The 24,947-nt window shown below is 43.3% G+C and overlaps 1 protein-coding gene across 1 annotated transcript in view; it reads right to left on the bottom strand.

Moving 5' to 3' along the window:
- KIF13A (kinesin family member 13A) overlaps positions 1-24,947 on the bottom strand; it is a 2,301,375-nt gene that overhangs the window by 2,256,582 nt on the left and 19,846 nt on the right. The gene's annotated exons all lie outside the window — the stretch shown is intronic.

Genomic DNA, 24,947 nt, shown 5'->3' with positions numbered 1-24,947 from the left:
AAAAGTTTACATGTCACATTTTCATGGTTTCATATCAAACTATTATACTATTTCATTCTGTTTAATAATTACAGTTTTTACTGCTTTACATAAATACTTCTCATTATTAATGCCTAAAATTCACAGGATTACTGCAGACTCAGGAAAGCTTAACACTGGCTGATACATGTATCGTATATGAAGCTATCTGTCCCATGTGACTGTTTTAACGAGAATTAAAAAAAAAACCCTGTCATACCAATAAAAAGACACTACTGTAAGAAAGCAATCTTCTGAACACAAAGGGATATAGAACAGCTTAAAATTTAAGAAAAAATAATCAATCCCACAGTGAAACTTGAATGAACCTATGATATTAGGTATAGCTCTAACACAGATCTTTTAGTAGTTTACAGTATGACTTATTTTCAATTTTGTTAACAATGTAGTTATGATGATATTAACCTGCTCATTCTAGGAGGAAAATTCAGTCCAGACAGTAAATACAAAAAAATTTGGTGGCAATCTATGCAACACCTGCATTGGTGGTGTAGAAAAAATAAAGACCTGAGGTTCAAGCAACCCAGGTCCAGTTAGCAACTCAGGTGCTCGACGGTACAGAGAAAGGAGGTTGGTCATGCCTGTCCTGGGAAGAAGGTGGTTTCTTCCTGGCATGCTGATTATGGCACCAGACAGAATAAGAAAAAGCTTTATCCAGTCACTGCAGGCTGGACATGGAATGTGACCACCCAAGCCACTGACGGTAGTAACCATTTGCACTGCATGCAAAGGAAAAATGCATGCACTGTATAAAGGGGCATAGACAAGTCCGGATGATGATGCAGGTGCTCATATGACCAGGGGATGGGGTTAGGACAATAACAAACACCCTCAGGTACCATGAAATTGACTAGGGCATAAACAGTCCTCATTACTGCCTATACAACAGCTTCCCTCAATGTCTCTCGTCCCTGTGGAGTAATGGGTACGTCTCTCAAACAGAGAAACTAATGGTCTTAGCCAGCTAAGGTAGATGTCTTGCTTACCAGTCTGCATGGGACAAAAGGGACATAAAAAAAGCACAACAAACAGCACTATACACACATATTCCACCTATGATGATCAGCATTAAAAATAAATGTCTACTACAAGCACCAACTTGAGTGCCTTTGTAGCTCACACAGCCAAGATGCCTGCCATTGAGCTTGACAACTGCTCGGTCAAGGTGGGGTGGCTGTGTGGAAAGAGTGGACATGCCACATCTCACCCTGAATACAGTAGCCGCATTCTAGCAAGTTAAATTCAGCAGCTACTGGGAAGGAGTGGGAGAGGAAGGGAGTACAGATAAGGGTTTCAAGCAGAGATCAGATCAGTAGTGGGTTTAGGTTCAATGAAGGGAGTGGTAAGAGTTTAGGGTGAAACTGGGAACCTAAAGTTTAGGAAGCAGGAATGTAGTTTTAGGCTTATGGAGGGGGACAGTGGAACTTTAAGTTTAGGGACAGCTTGAGGAACTTTAGGGTTAGGGAGGGGAGTGCTATGGTTAGGGGCCAGGTGGAAGTTTTAGAGCTACAGTTAAGGTCCTGGTAGGGCTATGCAATTTAGTAGGGTGGGGTAATTAACCATGATTGAGCTAGTGGGAGTTAGGGCACTTCCCATTTAGAACACTCTGGACCAAGAATAAATTGGCATTAGGGTTCTTGGACTGCCCAGGAAATAAATTAACTTTGCTCTGGTACTAATGGAGAAATCTATGGGAGTACTAAATGCGAGGAGGGAGCTAATCAGCAGACAGCAAGAGAGACAGAGAGAGAGAGAGAGAGACAGAGAAATAGGAAGAGAGGGAAACAGGTAGAAGGGTTATCACTCACATGGCCAGCAGTTAAAACCTCAAAAAGCTGGAAAGGAAAAGTAGACTAAAAACTGCTTAGCATTTTGAGGTACAGTAGAGACAAAACAACCAAACCAGGTAGCTCAGAATAAAGGAGAAAGAGGTTATGTGACTGTAGTTTTTAGTGTGTGCCCTCACTTTCTGTTATCTGTAAATTATGGTACAGACAAATTTATTTTTTTATTAAAATGGTGTCTCTCTTGTACAACCTTCATCTTCAGTACTACTACTTTGTAAGGGGAATGAGCACCCCTTAACACATTTATTAAATTACTACAGAAAGACATTTTGAAAAGTGGGGTTAAAGTGGGTACTAGCCTCCCTTATAAGCAGTACTATATAAATAAATATACCTAAAAGAAAGGATGCCATGCTCAACAGAAGGAAACACATGGTATAACCTAACTTGATATATACCAAAGGTTAAGTTGTTGCTTTCAATCTACTTGGTAGAAGAAGGGTGTGGCAACAGGAATGAGTGTGCCTGGGAACCATACTACCGAACTGATAGTAAATGTCAGAAATAAAATTAGGGTAGGGGCATTTTAACTTACATCTGTAAGATGTGATGGAAGTAGGAGAAGGAAATCAGGCATGGATCCTTTGACAGGCTCATACAGTAGCATATTATTTTATTTATTTAATATTTGTTTGCTGGAAAAGTCTGACTTGGAACTAAGCCAATTTTCAGCAGAGGCCCAAGGAGAAACTCTCTAGATGCATGTCTTTGTAACATGGGAGGAAACAAGAATACCCGGAGAAAACCCACATGAATGCAGGGAGGATATGCAGACTCCGCACAAAAGGCACTCCAGCTGAGAATTGAACTGAAGAACCTCTTGCTGTGAGGCGACAATGCTACTGCTGTACCACTGCACCATCCAATATTAACAGGAAGGAGAATCAAGGCAAGACCCAGTTATAACACCATCACACAAGGTAAGATACAAGAAGTGCATATATGGTATGGGAAAGAGAGGCAGGCAACTGGAAAGTGATTCAATATTCAAGCTACGCAGAAGGAAATCAGTAGAAAAAAGTTGGTTACATAGCAAACACATGGTAAAGCCTGAACTGTAACTTAATTGGAATGGATGCAGCAAGTGTCCCAGGCACTATGGGAGTTGACAAAGGATGGTAAGAATGACTGGTCAATGCCAGATCACTTATTCTGGAGGGAAGGAGGCAGTATGGCCTACTGCAATGCTACCCCCCCCCCCACTGGAAAGAAATAGAGGTGTTAGACTATTATGGTACAGGACCAGGGACTGGGGGCTCGACTCTGTCAAACCAAAAGGTAGTCTTCATACAGCATAAGCAGGACTATGAAATCTCAAACAGGAAGTCATAAAAGGCCCTTATGTCTGTGAATGAAAGGGTCAACTGAATTAGGCTAAAGGTTAGAAAAACTGAATCTCCTACGGCTGTCTGGATTACTGTCATACAACTATCTCTGTCCACTGTGATGGTGAATAAACTGGTAGAGTCATATTGAAAGCTACATGGTCTGCAGGCACAAATACAGAAAAAAAAAAAAATCAGGAGAGAACACAAATAAGGGAAGATGAGACAAAAGAAGTCAAATGCATTACCTTTCTTAGTCTCAATGTAATAAAATATTTCAGTTCTGTACAACCTCTGCTTTAACTTTTTTGCATTCTGAGATTATCTATTTCCCTCATCAGTTACCTATGACAAAAAAATTTACAAATACGGCAAATATAGAAAAAGTTTTACACTGTTGCTTAATTCACACCCTGTTAACATACAACAGGATGAAACTCTGGGGTGTAATGGGCCACAAATGTTCAAATATTGCAAACATTACCACTAGAAGCCTATATAAAAAACTGAACAGCAGTATGAACTACCCATACCTGGCCACCATAGATTAAACCATACTACCTTGTACTCAAGCTTTTGAGTACCTGCACAGTGCAGACTATCTCATTCAGCAGCACATACCAGCATGGAGTGTACCTTACAGTCTCTAAAATATTGACCTGCGAATTGGTCTTTTCTGGGGACCACATGCCTTTGACTATCTGCTCCAATAAATGCCCCCCACACCCCATTTGGGAGGCATATGTGGTTATTGTGGCTACTGAGGGTGGAAGTGCAAGAGGGCTGCCTTGGGAAACATAGTCTGACTAAATCCACCAACATAGGCCTTTGCATACTTGAGTGAGTTTGATCAGAAAGGACAACGGATGGCAAAGAACTGACCACTGAATAGCTAGGGTCCATCGGAGAATGCACTTACACAACTGAGCCATAGGAAAGTACAATTAAGTAAGATCTTATCCTAATGGTAGAGGTCTTGTCTTCACTGTTGCAGTATTCATTGCAATTGGGATCCCCTGCCAACGGCAGCCAGAGGTCCAGCCAGTATAACAAAGCTTTTAGGTTTATTAAAGGTATGCCGTATGTCAAACGCATGTTCCTCGTGTAGCATAGTGCATAAAGGTGGCAGCTGGACATTCCATTCTCAGAACGGAGAGCCCTAGTAAGAGTGCTATTCCAAGGAAAAAAAGAGGGAATCAGAACATCCAGAAGGGAAAAGGACAAGAGGGAGGAGGGTGGGCGTGAATACTGCAACAGTGAAGAGGAGGACATCTACCATTACGGTAGGATCTTGCACAACTGTCCTTCCATTTCACTGTTGCCATATTCATTACAATAGGGAGAGTGTCAAAGCTCATGAAGAAGCTAAGGAGTAGGAAGGACCAGCAGAGCTCTTTAGAAACCCATGAAGGATGGCCCTAACAAAATCAGCTCTAGCTCTGGAAACTCCATCTAACTTGTAGTGCTTGATAAAAGTATGCACAGTAGCTGTCTCAAGAATAGAGTTAGTGTCCAAACCCTTGAAAAAAGCACCAGAAGCCACCACAGCTCTAGCAGAATGAGTCTTAAAAGGAATGCTCTTACAAAAAGAAATGGCTTTAGAAATACAAGAAGAAATAGTTTGCTTGCACAGCCAATCCTAAAGACCTAGGCTGAAAGTAAACAAAAAGCTGATCAGATTTCCAAAAATTTTTGCCTTATCCAAATAAAATCTGAGCTGTCTATGCACATGCAACATGTGCAGCATCTTCTCACTGACAGACTGCAGAGAAGGGAAAAAAACTGGGCAAATGAACAGAGTGATTAAGAGACAACTCGTTCACCACCTTGAGCATAACAGAAAGATTAATATGAAGGGATGCCCTGTACTTATGGAATACTAAAAAAGGAGGGCAAGCCATAAAGGCTTGCAGCTCAGACACTCGTTTGGCAGAAGGGCTAACAAAAGTACATTCTTCTAAGAACAATGTGTAAAAGGAAGCTGAAGCGGCATGCTGAGAAGGAGCCTGGGTCAATTTTTCTAAAACAAAATTAAGATTCCCAGGGAGGAAGAAGGCTTCCTGGGAGGCCTAATATGATGAATGCCTTGAAGAAATTGTTTAGCTTCAAATTTAGAGGCTAAAAGAGGTGAAAAATGCACACAAGCAGAGATAGCTGATAAGTGGGCCTTAACAGAAAAATATGTCAACCCTGCATTTAGCAATTCACACAGATACCAGAGAACCAAAGGAACATCCACAGAAAGTGGATCCAGTTTATGAGAAAGACACCAAACAGAAAACCTCTTCCATTTGGATAAGTAGAATTTTCTAGCCTCCTGTAGGACCCTAAGCACATCCTCAGAAAAAAGGTGTCTATGTGGAATCAAAATCCTATCACCCACAGTGTCAGGTGAAGAGTGGACAGGTGGGGATGAATGAGAGATCCCTTGTCTTGTGTGAGTAGGTCCACCCTGTGAGGTAACTTGTGAAGATTGCCCTTGGCTAAATGCAGAAGAGGGAACCAATGATGTGTCAGTCAAAAGAGGGTCACCAACAAGATTTTGGGAGCATACTGTTGTATTTTGAACAGGACTTTTGGAATGAGGGGAAAGGGACAAAACGCATAAAGAATCATAATCTTCCAACAAAAAGAGAAGGCATCCATCTTCCAAACCAGAGGACCTGGTACTCTTAACAAAATAGCAGAAACTGTCTGTTCAAAGGGGAGGCAAAAAGATCCATTTGAGGAGTACCCCACTGGTGGATAATGTCCAGAAACACATCCCTGTGAAAGCATCCATTTGTGGGATTCAGCCATGGAACTGCTCAGAAAATCTGCCACAATGTTTTGACCTGAAGGAGTGTAAACTGCCTGAAGAGTCAGTGGACACTGGATAGCTAGTTCCCACAAGGAGCACCAACTAGCAAAGAAGATAAGACCTTTTCCCCTCCCCCCACCGTTTGCTGACAATACCACAACACTGTGATATTGTTTGTAAATACCTTGAGTAGTCCTGAGGAGAAAACAGGATGAAAGGTCTGAAGAGCTATCATCTCCTTGACGCTGATGTGATCTTTCTGTTGATGAGGCAACCAGACTCTGTGCACCTTTAGGGGGACTGAAAGTTGCGCCCCATCCCATGTCTCAAGCATTTGTGAACAGCCCCTGAGAGGGAAGAGGTGGATGAAAAGGGAGCCCTGGATTGAGAGTCAATTGCTGAATCTACCACTGAAGCTCCTGCTTAATACATGGAAGAGGAGGACCTAAAGATTCAAGGGGATGAGAATGTTGAAGCCAAACTGACTTTAGAAACCAGTGATGTTTTCTCATGTGGAATCTGGCAAAAGGGAGCACAAGAATGGTGGAAACCATGAAACCCTAGAACTCTCAGAACTTCCCTTGCTGTTAGTGAGGTCAGGGGAAGAAGGGAGTGAAAAAAGGAAATGAGAGTTAGGGCATTGGGAGGAGGCAGGGATGCCAGCATACAACAGTCTAGATTCTGCACCCCAGAAAGACATGATCCTGAGGAGGAGTCAGAAAGGACTTTTTGAAATTTATAGCGATTCCAAGCTCTGCAGAAGAGAGAGACTGCAAAATGAAGATTTTGTAGCCAAGTATCTGGAGAAGATGCCTGAAACAGAAGGTTGTAAAAGTAGGGAAAAACTTGGACCCCCCCCCCCCCTTAGCCTGCAAAAAAACAATCACAGGAGCGAGGCATTTGGTGAATGCCCTTAGGGCAGTAGACAGGCCAAAGGGCAAAGCAGACAACTAAAAATGCCAGGAACAAAGAAATGTAAAAAAGGGGGATGAATCAGGATTTGAAGATAAACATCCTTGAGGTTCAGAGATGCCAGATAAGCCTGAGAAACAGAAAAGGGAACAAAGAATTCTTTGTTCATGAAATTATACATCAGAACATGAGGGGAGGGGACAAAAGAACATTACAGATGCAAATGAACAAAAATGGATAATGTTCTTTAAAGCAGACAAATTGTTTGTTTGTGTCTTTCGGCTTTTCCTGGTTAGGGGTCGCCACAGCGGAACTCCGGTCTGCTAATGATTGGCAGTAGATTTTTACAGCACGTGCCGGGCCTAAGGCTTGCCGGGCCTAATGCACAACCTTCAATAAAGGAAGGCCCATTCACGCATGTCGCCACACAGAAGACGCTCTAACTGAGAATCGAACGGGCAACGTCTAACTGTGAGGCGACAACGCTACCGCAGTACCACCACCACAGTATTTAAAGCGGACAAATTGCCTGGCTTAAATAGTAAAGTTTCCCTCAAACCTTTCTTAAAAGCATGTACACTTAAACACTGAAATGAGAATTAATTCAATTTTGTGTTTTGGAATGTCATCTTATTACTGTGTGTATACACTTACTTTTAATGAGTATGCTGCTAAGTGTTGTGATTGGTCAGTTACAGTATTTAAACAGGTTACTGTATTGCATTTTTTAAAGTATGATGAAGCGGTCAGGTGTACCACGAAAGTGCTCACTTTGTTATTAAACCTTTGATATTACTTCGCCTTTGGATCATTATTCACTGGATTTGACTTTACTTGGATTTATACTGGGATTTTTGTATACATTTATTGCCTGCAGCTGAGAATGACTGGAGTTTTTTTACTTGCAACATTGAGTTTTATTATATTTTATTCTCTTATCACTTTATTTTGTATTTGGAGTTTATATCTTTTTTACATTGTCTATTTGTTCTCTCCGAATACTGAACATGGCCGAAGGGCTTCTAAATCAAATGCAAGTAGAACTCCCATACAACTCAATGAATGGAGTTGGAGTTCCACCAAATAAGAATCAGCATCTAAACAACATTCTTGAAGTTATGATCAACCCCCTTTTACACAGTAATATTATGCAGGAAGTTATGCCTCAGCCAAATGATAAAACTCTATACTTGAAATTTCAAGATAAATATAGAACATTAGAAGATAAAATGTATAAATTCAAGCATATGCAGTGGCAACACTTTCATTTTGAAGCCTCTTTGAAACATCAAACAGTTCCAAAAGGACTTTGGGGTCTCACTATGCCCAACTATGGCCAAGCATATCCAGAATTACTGAGGCAATGGCAGACTCTGAATTTAAATCCGAGTGCCCAGTATATGCACCTGCTAATTGATTTCTTTAAGCCTTTAGAAGAACAGTTATTAAATAAAATACTGTCATTGCAAAATGAAATTTATGATAATTTTCCAGCAGCTATTATCTGTGACAAAATGGACTCATTGTATGATAGTATTACTATGTAAGAAAAACAGCTCCAGGCAATTCAAGTCTGTAAATTGCAGAGACACCTTGCCGATTTTCAAAAAGGCACCGTTTTCTCATGGCCGAGAGAACAAAGTGATATAATGCTAACATTAATGCTGTGGAATCTACGACGAGGCAAAAAAGAAGTTATGTCCTTACCATAATGTTCCATGTGAGTTATTCATCTCGCCTTTTTGTTCTTACACGTGGGTTCGGAGCCGATCCCTCGGCTCTGAGTTGGCCGCTTTTCAAGCTCAAACTCTCAGAGAAGCTCGAGACCTAGTGTATATTCCATGATGCTCTACTGTAAACCCCAGATCTAGTACACTGCACCCAAAGACAGCCTAAAGGAAGAAAAAGAACTACAGTACCTACCTATCTAGGTAGCTATAGGTTTGCAGAAGGAAAAACAGTATGTCCAAAGAAGACAGGCTGACAAAACCCAACCAATCCACCAAGGCAACCATCTTTCTCAACAGGAGGGGAAAGGTGGAAGGGAATGAAAGAACAAAAAGGCGAGATGAACAACTCACATGGAACGTTATGGTAAGGGCATAACCTCTTTATGTGAAGTTGTTCTATATCGCCATTTTGTTCTTGCACCTGGGTAGCGTCCCAAGCACCCTAATCCTGGGTGGCTCATGGGAGAACATTCCTGAGCACAGTGGAACCAAAGGAAGCCCTGTCCCTGGAGGTCCTGTCCACTTTGTAATGAGTGATAAACATGTGAGGTTTTGACCACGTGGCAGCTGCACAGATGGTATCCAAGGGCAAACTAGCTGCATGAGCTAATGACGTAGAAACAGCCCGGGTAGAATGGGCTTTGACTTTAGTCGGTAATGGCTGGTTAGTGGAGGAATAAATTAATTTAATGCAGTCAGAAAGCCACTTAGATAATGTAATTTTTTTACCGTAGAATCTTTCTTATTCTCTGTGTAAGAGACAAAGAGTTGATCCGATTGCCTGAAGTCTTTAGTTCTGTCCAAGTAGAATCTCAATTGTCTGTGAACATCAAGCTCGTGTAACATATATTCCAGTCTGTTGGTATGGTGTCTAAAGAAGGTTGGGAGCTCAATGGACTGATTTAAGCTAGTTTCTGAACAGACCTTGGGAAGAAAGGTAGGGTTTGTCCTGAGAAACACCCTGTCAGGGTGAAATATCAAATATGGGGGCTTGGAGGATAAGGCTTGAAGTTCGGAGACCCTACGTGCAGATGTAATGGCTACCAGAAATATAGTTTTCCAAAACAGAAACTTCAAGTGACAGGATGACGCGGGTTCAAAGGGGGCGAGCATCAATTGGGATGAAACAAAATTCAAATTCTGGGGAGAGACAGGGTGTCTGATAGGTGGTCTGAGATGGTTGGTCCCTTTCAAAAAGGCCTTACATAGTCTGTGGGACATGATGTTAGACCTGTTGAACCCTACAGGAAAATTGGAAATAACAGCCAATTGAACTCTTATGGTGGCAGCAGCTGCGCCATCATAGAACAAAGAAGACAAGAACTCTAAGATGGCATGAATAGGCGCCACATAAGGGTCAATGTCATGATGAGAAGCCCAGTGAACAAATTGTTTCCATTTGCTGTTATATAGCTTCCTCGTAGACAGTTTATGAGAGGAAACTATAATATGCTGGACCGTGGGAGACAAATCTTGAGACCTGGCTAATATGGGAATTGGAGCAGCCAAGCTGTCAGTTTTAGGGAGATGAGGGAGGGATGAAGAACTCCCGACTAATGAGTCAGAAGATCTGGCAATGGGTCCAGAATCCATGGTTATTCCACTCTATACTTCTGTAGGAAGGGGAACCAAATCCGATGAGGCCAAGACGGGGCTATCAAAATCATAGTCCTTCCCAGACTTTTAGCTTTCTGTATAAATTTGGGAATTGGCGGGAAGGCATATAGGAGGCCCGGGGGCCAATCATGTATGAGTGCGTCCCTCGGGTTGCTCCCCGGTTGGGGATAAAGGGCAAAGTAGCTGCTGCATTTGGCATTCATCAGAGATGCAAACAGATCACAGCAAGGCTGGCCCCATCTGCGGAAAATCTTGTCCGCCACCTGTTGTTTGAGGGACCACTCGTCAGGCAACAGGATGGCTCTGCTCAGTTTTTCCGCTATCATGCTGGATGACCCCGGGATGTGTGTTGCTATTAGAAAGCGTCTGGTGGATACAGCCCATTGCCAAATTCTTAGGGCCTCTCGGCATAAGGGATACAATCTGGTTCCCCCTTGCTTGTTGATGTACCAGACTACTGACATGTCCATCTGAATTGCAATTGTCCCTGGAGGAAGACAGTCATGAAAGAGTTGCAATGTCAGGAACACCGCTCTCAGCTCCAGGACATTTATATGCAAATGTGATTCCATGCTTGACCAAGTACCTTGGACAGTCTTTCCCTGAAATAGCCCCCCCCCCCACCCTATTAGGGAAGCATCCGTGGTCACTGTGGCTGTGGGTTGGGGAAGAACAAAGGGACATCCGACTACTAACTGGTCGCTGTTCAGCCACCAATTGAGATCCTTCTTGCAAAGATTTGTTAAAAGAATCTCGTGTGACATGGGCAGTTGTTGGTAAGACCATTGTGCGAAGAGAAGCCACTGGAGTATCTGCATGTGCATGCGCCCTAACGGGACTGCTATCAGCATGACTGCCATTGTGCCTAATAGCTTCAGTATCTGGGACGCAGGAGCTTTGTTCTGGGTCAACAGACTGGACAACTGACTTTTTAGAGATATGATTCTTGCTTGAGGCAACCTAATCCTTGAAATGACGGTGTCTAGCTCTGCTCCTACAAAGGTAATATGTTGCGAGGGCGATAACGCAGATTTTTCAAAGTTTAAGGTTATGCCCAACTGGGAACAAAGGTTGATAGTGTAGTCTCTTGCTTGGATTAGTTGATGCCTGGAGGTGGCGGTGAAGAGCCAGTCGTCCAGATATGGAAACACCCAGAATCCTAAACGTCTCAGGTGAGCCGTGACCACTGCCATACATTTGGTGAACACTCTGGGGGCTGTGGTGAGACCAAAGGGCACGGCTCTGAATTGGTAATGACTGGCCCCCAGTTGGAAATGCAGGTGATCTCTGGATGATCTGGACATTTTGATGTAGTAGTAAGCATCCTTGAGATCTATGAAGCACATCCAATCGCCCATTTCTAGGAACGGAAGTATCGATTGAAGCATGACCATCCGGAACTTTTCCTTCTTGATGAAGGCGTTGAGTTTGCTGAGGTCTAATATGGGCCTCCAGTCCCCTATTTTCTTTGGAACTAAAAAGAACCTTGAGTAAGTTCCGGATCCTATCTGGTCCGCCGGGACTGGCTGGATGACTCTTTTGTCTAGCAGGTTTTGAATTTCTATGGCTGCTAGCTTTCTCAGACTGGGTGGAATATCTGGAATACTTGTACACATGGGGAGGGGGGAGTTTTGTAAAAGGGATGTAGTAACCTCTGGCAATGATGCTTTTTACCCAAGAATCCGTTGTAATGTTTAGCCAGGCATTTGGGTATAAAGCCAAGTGACCCCCGACTGCCTCCAGAGAAGGACAGCCGGGCTTCCTTTCAGGAATGCTGATAGGGCTTACCAGAGAATTGCGCCCTGTCGCCCTGGTTTTGCAAACGCCCTCTGCAGTTTGGACGGTGTCTTCCGTTTTTACCCCCTCCTATGCCCCTAGAGGAGGTATCCGTAAGTGCGTTTTGGAAAGCTCCTTGGGGTTTTCGGAACCACATTTTCCCACTTCGTTGCCCTTTGGGGTACGGTCTAGTTGGAGTGGAAAAACAGACTCCTACAGCAGACAGAGTCTTTCTTTCTTGTTCACACCTAGTAAGCGTCTCCTTAACTTTAGGCCTGAACAAGGCAGAACCATCGAATGGGGTATTGACAAAGGAAGATTTGAAGGCATCCACAAAGGAGCATCCAGGACCGACTCCGAAGAGCTATCGCTGAGCCTGCTGCCCTACTCAATCCATCGGCAGCATAAGAAATGAGTCGCATGGATAAGTTGACTATAGAATTGAGGGTGTTGAGTTGTGCAGTCACCTTCTCAGAAACTGTATCAGCTGTGTTACCCTGTAGAGCATCTCCCAGCTCTTTAAGGAGATCTCGTTGAAGGCGGGTAAAATGGGTCAGGTAGTTGAGCGATCTCATGGAAAATGCTATAGAACTAAATATGCGTTTCCCATACCTGTCCATCGTCCTAGAATCCCTATTAGGAGGATGGACAGAAGAAGAGGTTTCCGACATCTCTTTCCTGGTGGCTGCCGCCACCACCATGGCATCAACTGGGACTCCCGTGGTAAGAAAGGCCTTGTCAGCAGAGGAAGTAATGAACTTGTTGGGCCTCCGAGGGACCGGTTCCACTGAATCAGGGGACTCCCACGCCCTTCGAGCAACCAGATCCATCAGTTCATCGAAGGGCGGGGTAACCCAGGAAGTGGATCATTGAGACCCAAAGGCCTTCAGGAGTACCGACTTGTCCTCAGCAGGGGCAAGGGACTGCCAATCAACCCTCTGTCTTAAGACCTCCAATATGTCTGCAAATGAGACATCCTCTGAGGGGGATCGTGGGGACCCTTCTGACTCCTCCAAGTCGGTATCCAATGTCAGGGATTCCTGTGGGTAATCCAAGTGCCTCCTCTTGCACAGTCTCTTCCTAGGTACTTCATCGGTGGGAGTGTCCGGTGAAGTCCCTGTAGAGGAAGGGCCACCCAATGGGGATACCCGAGGCCCTGGGTCTCGACGCTTGGTAGGGACCTGTGGGGAAGAGGTAGAACGAGGCGCTTTAGGGAGAGGGGAAGAAATATCCGAGGAGGTAGCGGTCTTAGCAGACATTACCTTCCTCATGGCATCGAAGGCACCAGAATCCCGGTCCAAGAAGTCTGTCGGCTCCGAAGAGGCCGGCAGCCCTCCCCGAGCAGAGACCCCCCGCTCAAATCCAGAGGACGGAGCCGAAGCCACCTGCGCCGAAGCCCCGAGGGGAAGGGTCGGAACCGAAGTATCGGTCCAACTCTCCACGCCGGAGCCAGCGAGGGACTGTCAGCCCCGAGACTCCCCGGTCGGAACCGAGGAGATCAAGGTCGATGGAGCCGAGGGAGGTGGATCAAACCTCGGCTCCGAGGGCTCTACCAACATCGGCTCGGTCTGCCCCGGCTCTGACAGTTCGATTGGCTTCAGAGGAAGAGGAGAAGAAAGTAGGGCTGGAATTTCAGGCTTCGAAGCTGAGTGGCTCGAAGCGGAAAGCATTTTGGCTAGGGACGGGTTCTCTAACAATCTCTTAACCACTCGGTCCAGGTCCACATCAGACAGCCTCGAAGAATGGGTCGAGGGATGGGTCGAAGGAGCCGAAGACGGTACTGATTGAAGAATTGGAGACTGAGGAGTCTCCAATACCGGATCCACAACTGGGCTCCGAGGTAAAGGATCAATACACGGCTCCAAGGGCTGTGGAGCTGATGAATGAACCATACCAGAGGAGCTTGGAGCCGATGACTTGGGATCCGAGGACCCCTTGGATGACTTCGACCCCTTCGAAGCCTTGGAAGAAAGGTCGGTCTTGTCCAACGTAGCCTGAAATTCAGGCTTCAGGAGTCCCCTATATCCACCAGCTTCCTGCGCCTTTCCAAAAGAACCCTGGCGCTAAAGGAGTGGCAGATAGAGCACACCTCCTGCAAATGAACAGAACCCAAACAGTACACGCAGGTGAAGTGGTTGTCTGTAACATACATTTTTTGACCACACTCACATCTTTTAAATCCAGACTTTTGTTTTTCTGACGTATTGTACAATATAAATTCAGATCTCTGAATCTCAGTATTAAGCCAAAATATAACTACACACCAAGTTATCTAAGTATCTTAATTATTATAGCTATTAACTATGCACTCTACAGGATATATATATCTAAGTTATTTAAAGTGACACAAGAAAGAAGCACACGCACACACAAGAGCTGACAGAGCCCTGTCACGCCCAAACCGGTAATAAAAGGCCTAGAAAACCTTTAAGAGAAAAACACTTCAAAAAATTTACTAAATCTACACGAACTAACTAAACACTAATTCTACAGTAAATCCACATCTATTTTAACAATATAAAGATAGAAAGTTTCCTAAATATTCTCTATAAATATAGAAAATTTAGTCACTGGCCTGAGCTTCCTCTGACGAGCTGTAGATCCGCTGCAGCGGCAAACTAGATCTGGGGGTTTACAGTAGAGCATTATGGGATATACACTAGGTCTCGAGCTTCTCTGAGAGTTTGAGCTTGAAAAGCGGCCGACTCGGAGCCAAGGGATTGGCTCCGAACCCAAGTGTAAGAACAAAACGGCGAGATAGAACTTCACATCAGCTGATTCCTTAGCTGCAACACCAGACCTAGCAGTTCCATCCTCTAACGTTACACCGGAAGTAATACATGTGCAAAAGAATGCAGGAGGGCACTCCATGACGCAAAGGCAAAGCCAGCAAGTTACGGACAGTATTATAATAGATACTGAACAAGTTACTGAAAAGGAAGTAATTATAACAGAGAACAACAGAGTTGTTAGATCCAAAACAACTCGAGCAAACTCAGGATGAGATGTTATTCATAGTATCTCGCAAGGAAACAGTTTTTTATTGAAAAATTCACTTCCTACAAGAGAGCGCTTGAGGAGTCGTATAAGGAGAGGCAGAATCCAGCATTTGAACAGTGTGAATGACTAATGGGGAAAGGGAACAGCTGGAAATGACGCAATCAGGTCTAGTAATAAATATTTAATCAGTTATATTATCTGAAGCACGTTACTACTCGCTAAAGGTTTATATTTTATACCTTCTCAGAAAGCAAATATGGTTGATATACTGAGGGAACTGACATTATTTGGTAGAAAACTTACTCTACATACAATGTTTAAAGGTGATAATGATTGTTACGATGTCTTTAAGAAACCAAGAGCATACACCCCCCACCACCACATTCTACTATAGAAACTTTTTTAGAAGTGTGTGAAAATGAGATTAGGGAAGCATTCTGCAGAGGCCCTAAAACTAATTATTTTAACATGTCTCAAATGGAATACCAAGCCCTATATGAATTAAAGGAAATGTCTTGCATTGAAATCAGACCTGCTGATAAAGGTGGGGGAGTTATAGTATTAAATATAGAGATTTGTATTTGCAACAAATGCAAAGTCTTTTAAATGACAAGAATAAGTCTGTATTTCTAAGAGTGCTGTAAAAGGGATTACTGATAACATTTCATTTTTGGTGTTTGATTTACTAATTACAGGTATGATATCAGAACATTTGTTTAAATATTTTACAGTTGATTGTCCATTGGTAGCAAATATGTATGGTTTATCCAAAATACATAAACATTCTACCATCCCACCAATGTGACCGATAGTTTCTAGCAGAAGCTGGGTTACAGAGCCCCTCTCTATATTTCTTAAAAAAAACCTAAACCCTTTCTAGAAGGTTGTAATACTGTGTTTAGGGACACAAAGATATTTATGCAGAACTTATACTCTAAAATGACAGATATACATGGTAAATATATGTTTGTGGCCTTAGATATTGAATCACTTTTTACAGTCATACCTAATACATGGGGCATAGACAATATAAGGACGTTTTTGACCCAAAAGGGTGTGAACTCTAATAAAGTTAGGTTAATATGTGCATTAGATATTATCCTGGAAAATAATGTATTTACCTTTGATAATGAATTCTTCTTACAAAAGGATAGCATGGCTATGGGCACACCCTCTGCCAATAGCTACGCCAACCTGGTTCTGGCATATTGGGAAACTAATGAAATTCTCCGAAACGACAATTATAAAGATTCCATAAAATGGTACTTACGTTTCGTAGATGATATTTTTATACTATGGAATGACACAGAAGAAAGATTAAAGGAATTTATTACATATTTACAATAGATCACCAACTTTTTAGAATTTACCTACAAATATTCTAATCAAGAGATTGATTTCTTAGATGTTAAGGTGAACAAAGATGCACCACAAGGGATTAGAACTAGCCTATGCAGAAAACCAATGAGAAAGAACAATTTACTACACAATAAGACTATGCACCCCAATCACGTAAAATGTAATGTACTTAAGGAACAAGTGTACAGAATTATGCCTCTGCATAATGATGACATACAATTAAAATTAGCTCTACTAGACCAAAAACAGGATTTCCTGATTAGATGTTATGAAAAAAAGATATAGACAATTGCATAAATAACGCATGGGATCACAGAGTTACTAGATGTAAATCATATTATGGTGAACATGAAGAAACACAAGAAGAAAATAATAAGAGATTACAGACAGGCAATTGTAGTATTAATAATTATCTTAGAGTAACACTACCATATTCCAATGATATAGGTACTTTCTGTACCATCATAAAAAGAAATTGGACTATTTTGGGTACAATAGATGAATTGAAAGATGAATTAACACCCCAACCAAGTTTCTCCTTTATTAATAACAAATCACTGAAAAGACATCTGTGTTACAAGGCTAGTAGTGATAAGAAATGTATATATTCTGATAGGCTGGGTACATATTCCTGGAGAAAACGCCTAGCATGTAGACACATTTTCAGTGGCAGTCACTTTACACATCATCTATTGGCTGGGAGGATAGAATTAAACTTTTATGCAGATTGCACAACAAAAAATTTATTTTAATTTCTGTACTGTATGTCATTTTTTTATATAGGTAAGACAAATTGTAGTCTGAAAGAAAAATATTGGAACATTTAAGAGACATCAAAAATAAGAAGTTAGAAAATGCTCTAGCACGTCATGGAAAAGGGACATGAACACGTTTTCAAATTCTTTGTTCTGGAAATATTATACATCAGAACATGAGGGGAGGGGACAAAAGAACATTACAGAAGCAAATAAACAAAAATGGATAATGTTCTTTAAAGCGGACAAATTGCCTGACTTAAATAGTAAAGTTTCCCTCAAACCTTTCTTAAAAGCACGTGCACTTAAACACTGAAATGAGAATGAATTCAATTTTGTGTTTTAGAATGTCATCTTATTACTGTGTGTACACACTTTTACTTTTAAAGAATATGCTAAGTGTTGTGATTGGTCAGTCGCAGTATTTAAACAGGTTGCTGTATTGTATTTTTTTCAAGTCTGATGAAGCGGTCAGGTGTACCGCGAAAGCGCTCACTTTTTTATTAAACCTTTGAATCATTATTCACTGGATTTGACTACTTTGGATTTATACAGAGATTTTTGGATATATTTATTACCAGCAGCTATGAGTGACTGGAGTTTTTTTTTACTTGCAACATTGACTTTGATTTTATTTTATTCTCCTGTCACTTTATTTTGGTATTTGGAGCTTATATCTTTTTTTATAAAGTCTGAAGGGACAACATGTGAAAAGAGGGGACCTTCAGAAAGGTGTTTAGATGAGAGAGGTCCAGAATACGTCTCCAAGTGCCCTCTTTCCTAAGTACCAAAAACAATCTGGAGTAAAACCCCTTCCCCTCTGGGAAACTGGAACTTCATGAATAGTTCCCTGAGTCAAGAGATCCCCAAACCACCCATGGAAAGAAAGACAACTGTTCCTGAGGGGACTTACGAATGTACATAAAAAGGGGGAGAGATTTCCTGACCATGAAATAACCTAGGCGGATAATGGACAAAACCCAGGAATCCTGAGTAATCTTTAACCAAACAGGAAGAGAAAGGAAAAGATGAAGAGAAAGAGAAATGTGGCTGAGAAGAACATGATAGTCAGACAGCATCTGGTTTGTCTGGAAAGGAGACTTCTGTGGTACAGAGGTTTGAGTAGCTTTAGCAGGAGGAGACCATTTCCCACCCTTCTTAACCTTGGAGGGAGGGAAAACTGTCCATGAATAAAGGATTTCTCTGAAATCTAAGCACAGGAGAAGCAAAAACATGTCTAAGTTCCTGCAAGGGCTTGCCCTTATCCTGAAGGGGCTTAAACAAATCAGCAGCAGCTTCACCATACAAGTGTTTGTTGTCCAGAGGAGCATCCATCAACTTAGCCTTAATATCATTAGGCAGAGGCTGAAACCAAAGCCAGGAATACCGCCTCCTCACAGAACCAAATGCAGCAGCCCTAGACAAAGCATCTGCTGCATCAGAACTACACTTAATGAAATGGCGAGCCACTTGGGACAAAGTCCCTAACAAAGAGAGCAGAAGTCTTCCCTTCAGAGTCTGGGAAATCAGAAATTACCTGACAAGCCTAGGAAAGAGGAGTCAAAATGTACCTAGACATATAGACTGACTATCAAGAGATGGCATTTGGACTGGCGGCAAAGTTCTGAGGATGGTACATCCGGACATCACCTTTATGCCCTACACTACACAAGGAGCATAGATGTGATGTATGGCATACCTTAATGCAACTTAAAGGCTTTGGTATACTGGCAGGATGTCAGATCACCCTTGGCAGGGGATTCCCAGTTGTAATGAATATTGCAACAGTGAAATGGAAGGATATCTAAGGTTATGGCTGCTGCCATTGACCCTAAGGCCTGAAGAATAAGTTGGACTGGGTGAGAAGGGTGTCCAGTAATTTGCTCCATCTGACAGCTGATGATCTTTACTTGATGTAGTGGAAGAGAGGGTATCTGCCTGACTGTTCAGCTGATCACCTATGAAACCCAGGGTCTGAACAGGTTGAAGATGAAAATTGCAGATGCTGACTGAGATGCTAACAGATTGACATAACAGGAGCTAGTAATACCCGGATTTCTTTTGAAGATGCTTGGCTGGGGGGCAGTGAGGAGCCAGTTGTCTAGGTATGGAAACACTTGGAACACCAGCAGTTTCAAGTGAGCGGATACCACTGCAATACATTTGGTAAACATCCTGGGGGCTGTGGTGGGACCAAAGGGCAGGGATCTGAACAGACAGTGACTGGCCCCAAGTCAAAGGCACAGAAATCTTCAGGGTTATCTGTTTATCTTGATGTGGTAGTATGCACTCTAAAGATTAATGGAGCACATCCAATCATCCCTGCAAAGAAACGGCAGAATGGACTGAACTGTAACCATTTGAAACTTTAACTTCTTCACAAATTGATTTACTTTGTTTAGTTCTAAAATATTGGTCTGAGGTTTCTGGTTTTCTTTGGCACTAAAAATAATCTCGAGTAAGTTCTGAATACCTTCTGGTCTGGTGAGACCTCTGGATAACTCTCTTGTCTAGCAGGTTTTGAGTTTCTTGAGCTGCTGCCTTCCTCTGACTGGGTGGAATGTCAGGAAGCCTTTTTCTTTTTGTTGGGGAATCTGGGAAAATGGTATAAAATAAAGTTACGTCCTACCATAACTTGGCATTTGCGCTGTCCATCTTCATTCCTCCTCATGACTGGGTCTCGGAACTGACCCTCGGATCAATCCCGGCCACATTTTCTAGACTTGGATCTGACACTCAAGCTACTCCCTTTACCCATAATGCACTACACCCACCTCAGCACCTCAGACAGAGTTTGATGTTTCACTATCCATTGATAAGAAGGCAGGATACAAAGAGGCAATTGAGGCTCAGATATGGGACATAGGCATCCCGCAATCTTCCATAGATCTTCTAGAAGAATAAGGCAGGGGGGATGGTTGAGTGGGAAAGTGAGGAAGAATGAAGATGGACAACACAGATGCCAGGTTATGGCAAGACATAACTTTCTTATCTGATGTCCTCTTCATTCCTTCTCATGATTGGGTCACAGTCCCCAGCTACATAATTCCTGGGTGGCGCTCATGGAAGGATGCCCTGGAGTACCGTCGAGCCAAAGGAAGCCCTGCTCCTAGACATAATATCCAATCTGTGGTGCACAACAAAGGTATGATTGTTTGAACCGGTGGGTGCCACACAAATATCATCAATGGAAATCCTGGATGAAAAGTAGAAGTAGCAGCCATAGCTCTAGTAGAATGTGCTCTTGGAGGTCGAGGTAAATCTAAGCCTCTCTGAGAATAAATGAAAGTGATACAGTGATCCATTTGGCCAGTGTGAATTCTGACACTGCTTGACCAAATTTGTTAGCAGAGAAGGCTGAAACCCTGTCTTTATGAAAACTTACGTATGGAGATTTGGAAGAAAACACTTGTAGTTCAGAAATTCTTTTCACTAAAGTAATGGCTACTAAAAGGATCGTCTTCTATGACAAAAACTAAGTCACAACTGGTTGCTGACTCGAATGGTCTGAGTCAAACTCTGCAGCACGATGGTGCGGGTCCCAAGGTGGGGAAGGATCTTTAGTTGGGAGGGAGGTCCTCGGCAAAAAGATACCTTTCACAAACACTTTGCATAATTTAAAATTAGACAAGGAGCAAGACTGGCTAATCATATGAAAATTAGAAATTGCTGCTAGCTGAAGTTTGATGGTAGAGAAACTTACTCCTTCCTTAAACAGGCTACTAAGAAAACAGCAAAATGTCAGACAGGTGCTGAGAAGGGATCAATATTTTCACTTGCAACCCAAGCAACGAACCTTTCCCATTTACTTTAGTAGACTTTCGTAGTTGAAAGCTTTTCTGAGGCTAAAATTATGTTACGAACCGGGGAAACAAGCATGGACTGTCTTACTATGGTTGGAAGGGGAAAAACTATGCGGTCAGCTTGAGGGCATAAAGATTTGGATGCTGCAACCCTGACAGGTGAGAGAGGAGATAATGTCTTAGCTCCAGTATCCATGGAGGATATTTTAGATATCATCAGAAGAATGGGAACCATATCTGTTGAGGCCAGAAGGAGGCAATGAGAATGCCAGAGCTTTTCAGCTTGCTTGCCTTCTGCAGAAACTTCGAGATCAGCAAAGAGGGGGATAGGCATAAAGACTCGGTGGCCAATCATGCACCAGAGCTTCCCTTGGAGACTCCCCCGGAGGAGGGATCAGAGCGAAGAACTCACTGCACTTGTTGTTGAGGAGAGAGGCAAAAAGGTCACAGCAAGGCTGACCCCAATGTTTGAAGATCATGTTCGCCACTGACTGATTGAGGGACTACTTGTGCGGAATCCAGATAGATCTGCTGAGTCTGTCCGCCAGCTCATTAGTTTTCCCCAGAATGTGAGTTGCAATCAGAAGGTGGTCTGAAGGTATCACCCATTCCCACACTGTCATGGCCTCTCTGCACAAAGGATAAGAAGAGTTTCCTCCTTGTTTGCTGATGTACCAGACTACAGGCATGTTGGTGTGACCAGCAATGGTCCCCAGAGGAAGAGCATCTTGAAAAGCTTGCAACATTAAAACAACTGCTCTCATCTCAAGGACATTGATATGCATCCTGGTCTCCAAAGGGGATCATGTGCCTTGGACCATCTTTCCCTTGTAATGCCCCCCCCCACTTCCTAAATGGGAAGTGTCCATGGTCACTGTGGCTATTAGAGAGGGACTCAAAAAGGGTCTGCCTAAAAGGAGGTTGTCTGATTGAATCCACCAATGGATATGATTTTTGCATATTGGTGTCAGTCTGATGGGAACAGACAGAGGTTGGTAGAGTATAGACCACTGAACTGCTAATTGTCCAGCAAAGGATTTGTGTAAAGTACCTTGCCAGAGGAACTAACAAAATCGCTGTTGACATCGACCCCAGAGCTTGTAAGACTAAGCGTGTGGGGGTGGGGGTGGGCAGATGGGTTAATAGTTCCCAGACTTGATTCCTCAGTATCGTTGCACAGTGAAAGGTGTGAGAAGCTATTTGATCCCTTGTGCATAACTGTGTTCTCATGAATTCTAGGTTCTGCACGAGTCAGATTGGACTTGTCTAAATTTATGAAGATGCTTAAGGAGTGTGAGCTCTGAATCAGATAACCTTGGGCTTGTAGAAGTTGATGTCTCATGGGGGCAGTGAGGAGCCAATAGTCCAAGCATGGAAACATCCAGAATCCTTTGAACCTCTTGTGAGCTGCTACGACTGCCAAGCATTTGGTGAACACTCAGGGGAGGGGGCTGTAGTGAGCTCAAAGGGCAGTGCTCCGAACTGAAAGTGACTGGCTCGCAGCTAAAAGTACAGGTATCTCCTGGAGCAGCTATTATGATATGATAGTACACATCCTTGAGATCTACTGAGCACATCCAATCATCCTTGCACAATAGGGGCAGAATGGACTGAACCGTAGCCACTGGGAACCTCAACTTCTTTACATAAAGGTTCAAATTGCTTAGATCCAGTATGGGTCTTACGTCCTCTGTCTTTTTTGGCACCAAAAAGAAGCAGGAGTAAGTTCCAAATCCTCTATTTGCTCAGGGCCTTTCGTGTGACTCATTTTTGCAGAAATTTTTGAATTTCTTGGTCTGCCTACTCCCTCTGACTGGGTGGCATGTCAGGGAGTTTCTTTCTGGTATTTGGAGAGTGGAGGAAAAAGGAAATGTAGTAGCCTTTGGATATTACGTTTAGCACCCATGAATTGTTTGTCAAGTGTGTCCAGGCGTCTGGCTACAAGGAAAGTTGACCACCGACTGCCTCCAGAGATGGACAGTTGGGCAGCACTTCAGAGAGACTTTCCCTGAGGAGACCTGTCAGCGCTCCTGAAGTCCTGGTTCTGCAAATCCCATCTGCCTCTACGGCAATGTCTTCCATTAATCCCTCTTCCTCTGCCTCTGGAGGAGGGCTCCCCAAATAGGTCCTGGAAAGGCCCTTGGGATTTGCAGAACCATATTTTCTTGCCTCCACTCTAGTTCCTCAAAATGACCTCTGAGGCACAGAAAGTTTGATATCCACAGCAGAAAGTGTCTTTAGTCCTTTTTGCTGTGGGTGAGTGTATCTATAACAGAAGGCCGAAACAGTGATGAGCCATCAAAAGGGGCATTAGTAAAGGATGCCATGGAGGGTTCTGCAAAATCAGTCTCATCCAGGCATGTCTCCTCAGGAATAGGCCTAAACTGGCAGCCCATGAGGTACCTTCCACTGTATGGGAGATTAGCCTCAGTGAGGAGTCTGCAATGGAGGACAGAGTGGCTAGCTTGGGAGAAAGTTTCTTAAGCCTCTCCACAGGCATGGACTAAGAGAGAGAGAGGCTGTAGACTGGTAAATGCCTTTTTCAGGGGAGCTTCCTTTGTGGGGTACATGGGGGAAAGTATCAGAAGAGGGGGATCCTTCCTGGGCAGGGAGATACTGGAGACTGCTCGGGACAAGTTGGCGCAGGATAGAATGAGTAAGCTCAAGACCAAAACCCAAACAGGGAATGAGGGAAGGTTGCAGGAAAATACCCTTTTCCACTATTCGAAAAGCCAATGGACCAAGAGAAGCCCTCTCCGCCTCCCAGGAGCCGAAGCCACAAAGGGGATGCGGCCAGGACTCACACAGTATCTGCGGCCTGCAGATGGAATTGGGCCCAAGCTGTCATGGGCTGAAGCATTAAGGGGAAGGGACAGCTCTGGCATGGACGAAGCTGACCCCATTCCCCCGGACCAGAATCAGACATCTCCAAAATCTGCTCTGCTCAAAAGAATAGGAACAGGGCTGATCAGGGACACCACTGGAGTTGAGGAAGGTGGTTCCCCTGGCACCAAGGCAGATACTCTTGGGAGTTCTGAAACCTGAAACTCTGAAGCAGAGAGTCAGATCAGAGGAGGAGTTATGATGGTATGGGCCGGATAGCTCACTGATCCTACAGGGGATGGAGCTGACACTATCTCCATCTGAATCTGGGCTTTAAGGAACTTCCTCATCATCCTGTCCATAACTGCCTTGGACCAGCTTCTAGAGGACCAGGAAGAAGCCAAAGAGGGTGGTCTGGAGTACTTCAACTTAGGTGAAGGGGACTTTCCTAACTGGCTTGGGGACTTGCTGCAAGCGCTTGGATCCAGAGTCCTAGGATCTGAAACCGAAGTTGAAGAAGGAGGTGACAGTGTAACTACCTCAGTTGGATCATAGGAGGCCTGTGGATCAGATAAGATGTTAGTTTTCTTTGGATTCGTGGAGGTCAGATCCGACACTATCTTTGATTTTTCAGCTTCAAGGGGTATCACGGGAAAGCAGAGAAAACACCTCTTCTTAGCATCCTTGAAAGAAGAGGACGAAGCCATGGAGGGGATCTGAGACTCAGAAGCTGAAGGAAGACAACCCTTTAAAATAAGTTTGTTGCACATGTCTGTGAGGTGCACACAGGTTAAAGGACACACAAACCTCACCAGACTGTTTAAGGTGATCAGCACCTAAACAGTAGATGCATTCACTCCTTGTGGTCATCTAGATTGGGGACCATGTGCCCACAAGAAGTACATTGCTTGAAGCTCAAGGAGGGTTTGTCAGACACAACTCCTATAGAAATTGACCTGGCCCTAAAGCCCGCCAAAAACTAATGCACGCACACGCGCACACTTCAGCACTAAAAAGAAACCGCAAATTCACTACCAAAACTTTTTTTTTTTTTTTTTTTTTTTTTACACGGTTTAAAGTTTAAAGCTAGAGAAGAAAACTAAACCAATAACAACCAAAAGGCACAAGAGTAAACTGGCACACACTACTGTTCCAGAGTCC

This window comes from Protopterus annectens, chromosome 3.part0 (genome assembly GCF_019279795.1).
Source record: "Protopterus annectens isolate FY-2018-M chromosome 3.part0, PAN1.0, whole genome shotgun sequence".
Lineage (NCBI taxonomy): Eukaryota > Metazoa > Chordata > Ceratodontiformes > Protopteridae > Protopterus > Protopterus annectens.
This window is presented reverse-complemented; position numbering and strand designations above follow the sequence as displayed.